This window comes from Carya illinoinensis, chromosome 4, assembly GCF_018687715.1.
Source record: "Carya illinoinensis cultivar Pawnee chromosome 4, C.illinoinensisPawnee_v1, whole genome shotgun sequence".
Classification (NCBI taxonomy): Eukaryota; Viridiplantae; Streptophyta; class Magnoliopsida; order Fagales; family Juglandaceae; genus Carya; species Carya illinoinensis.
The window spans coordinates 14,283,901-14,287,202 of NC_056755.1; positions in this window are offsets into that span (position 1 = coordinate 14,283,901).

The following is a 3,302-nucleotide window of genomic DNA, read 5'->3' on the forward strand; positions in this document are numbered from 1 at the left end:
AGTTTGGTGGTATTTATAGGGATTAAATACGAAGGGAGTCGGGAGGGACGAGAACAGCTGTGAACTGGAACTCGGGTGACTTTATTCCAAAGCCAACTCAAGTCGTATTTTACCACTGGAATTAATTGTACGAACCTGCTAAGGTCGCTTTGCTTTGTTGAACCGTCTCCTACGTAACGCGGTTGGACCCCACATTTTTTGACCGATCACTAACCATAGGTCCATAGATACTTTGACAAAAATAAATTATTATATAAAAATAAATCGACGTGATTTAATATTATATATTAGATTATAAAAATATTTTTATTATAAAATATATCTAATAAATAACATAAAATTACGTTGATTTATGTGTAATCCTTCTAAATTTATATTATTATCTTAACAATAGCACGAAATCTTAAATTTCTTCAGGAATTTATGAATTTTTGGCCAATTTGTTCCCGCCCATGTTAACACTTAATTTATGAGTTAACGTAATTCGGTACCTATGGTGAAGAAAACATTGTTCTCCGATACATTTCACCTCACACGTTAATAAATACACAGGTTAATAATTCATTGTTGCTATACGGGTGATCTAATATTTCAACAGAACATTCATTTTCACTTTCCTTATGGACGACCACTGATTGAGTTAATTAGCATAAATATATATATATATATATATATATATATATATATATTTTTAAAAGAAATCATGACCTTTCAACGGCTTCTAATTAATCAATTAATTCATTGTGGGGATTGGGAGAAAAATAGGTAGGCCTACCTATATGGCCTACATTGGAATTTGGACATGAATGTCTTTGGTGAGGATTATCATTTTCGTCCAAGTGATGAAAAGTCTTAAAAAAATATATTAAAGGGCTTTTAAGTGTAAGCAACCAAAGGGAATGAATTCCATTAATCTGATATAGAAGTTGCTCAAACTCCGAATTAATTAACTGTTTTAACATATAATATATGCATGTTTTTCCATGACCCATGACGAGATCTTAGTGGGAGCTGACAGTTGGATACTTTAGTTAGGCTTCTCACTCACTCTTATATTCTAACAATTTTGTAGGTTACAAATTTTATATCTATCGGATGTTTTGATGACATATTTACATGAATTCGAGGAGACTTGATGTATTGGATAAAATTAGGCTTCATGAGCGAGCCACTGTACCTGGCCCGTCTGCCTATTTGCCTGAACCCACGAGCTATTGGGCGGACTACCCGCCCTCTAATATCGAGTAGGCCAGCAAATTAAAATTTATAAAATAGAAAAGCGAACGAGGTCAGCAAGGGTACATACCTGCCTGCCATCCCCTAATATGTAAATGAAAAGGTCCTAATTTAACCTCATTCATATTCTCTCTTCCGTACTCTCAGTCCCTCTCGCCGCTCAGACTTGAAGGGTCTTATTTGGTTAATCAAAATTAAAAATCTTATCTCATTTCAACTCATTATTACACATTTTTTAAATTCTAATACAAAATATAATAAACAATCTAACTTTTTTAAATTCTAATACAAAATTAATATTTAAAAATTATATTATAACAATATTTTATTTATTACTATTTAAAGCATCTCATCTCATCTCATCTGTGTAACCAAGCGAGGCCAAAAATCTTCTTCTTTTATTCTTCATCTACTCCAGCTCTCTTATTATTCTCCTTCTCTCATTCTCATTCTCTTCCTTCTAACTTTGTTATTGGAGATCTATAGTTCTGGGCCACTTGAGCTAGTTGTGGCCGAGAGACCCGTGACCATGGTTGTTGGTCTCTACAACCTACGACCATGACCCATAGTCATAGCCAATAGCCATGGGTGGTGCTATGGGTCTTTAGAGCCCAACAGCCAAGCCGTGATTGTGGGATTTTGCAACTGACAACTAAGCCATAGTAGTGAGTGTCCACGATTAGTGCTGTAAATGAATCAATCCGTACAATTGCTCGCTCGGCTAGACTCAAATCAAATTTGACTTGTGATAAATTAAAGCTCGATCGTGAAAGTAGAAACTTGCTCGATAAGTAAATGACACATACTCGATTAAACTTGACTCCACTCAATTAAGGCTCATTAAGACTCGCTCATTCATGCTCAACTTGACTCATTAGTTCGACTTGATTAGAACTCATCTATAAATCATTAAATATATATAATTTATTTCTGAGAAATACTTTTTGCAGTCAGCAAATACAGTCGGCGTGCAGTCATGGAGAAAAAAGTGAATTAATACGGGATCTACATGAAAAAAAAAAATTATTTTTATAACTTTTTTTTATAATTTTTTTTATTCATTCCGTACAGCCGACTGTACGCCGACTGTATCTAGCAAAGCTCATTTAAGAATACCTGAGAACAATTGTGTTCTCAAATGGCCCCTAAGAGTCTAGAGCACGTATTGTAAAACTAGATTTGATAAAATCCTATCTCAATAAAAAATTCACTAATAAAAATTAGTCGGTTATTAGTTGAAAATATAGTATAAAATCTTAACCAATAATTTTATTTTGCAAAACAATTAATTTTTTTAAAAAACAATTGGAATTATCTTTAAATAAAAATGAAATAAAAAAATTAAAATTAAAATAATTTTATTTAATTACTTTATATATTAAAAAAAAGCCTCAATCAAAATTTTAGCCTTAACCCCAAACTATTGAGCTGGCCTTGGTATAACAATATCTTGTACTCATTTTATGCATGCATACAAACGTATTTAATTACCACCCTAAACGACACACTACATTGAATTCTTGTGTGGTAAAGGTAAAAGACATATAAAATTTGCATGTAAATTAAAATTTTTACAATTAATATATAAACCTTATATTGAACTATAAAATTATAACATGTTTATGAATACATTTTTTTATATGGTTATACATTTTAGTATAAAATGAGTACAAGCTGATATTGTTATACGCACACTAAGAGGAAACGTTTAGGATTGGTATCATTAGTACATTCGGCACATGGACATTTCTAATTTAGGATTTGCTAATTTTTCATGAGTTTGAGCTATGGAGTAGTTATTGAAATCATCACATGGCGAATTACATAATGAATGATATATATAAGTCCCAAATATACAAGCCTCATGTAAGCCTTTTATAAAAAAGTAAACCACACCATGAAAAAATGTGAAAAACTCTTTCTTTCTTTCTTTCTTTCTTTTTTTTTGTGGGATACATTTTTTTTTTTAAATGCATGTGTGAGACTAATCCCTAACGTTACTCAGAAGAGACAACCTCCAAACCAGTCGGGTGACATTCTCTACTTTATACTGGCCAATAGAATCT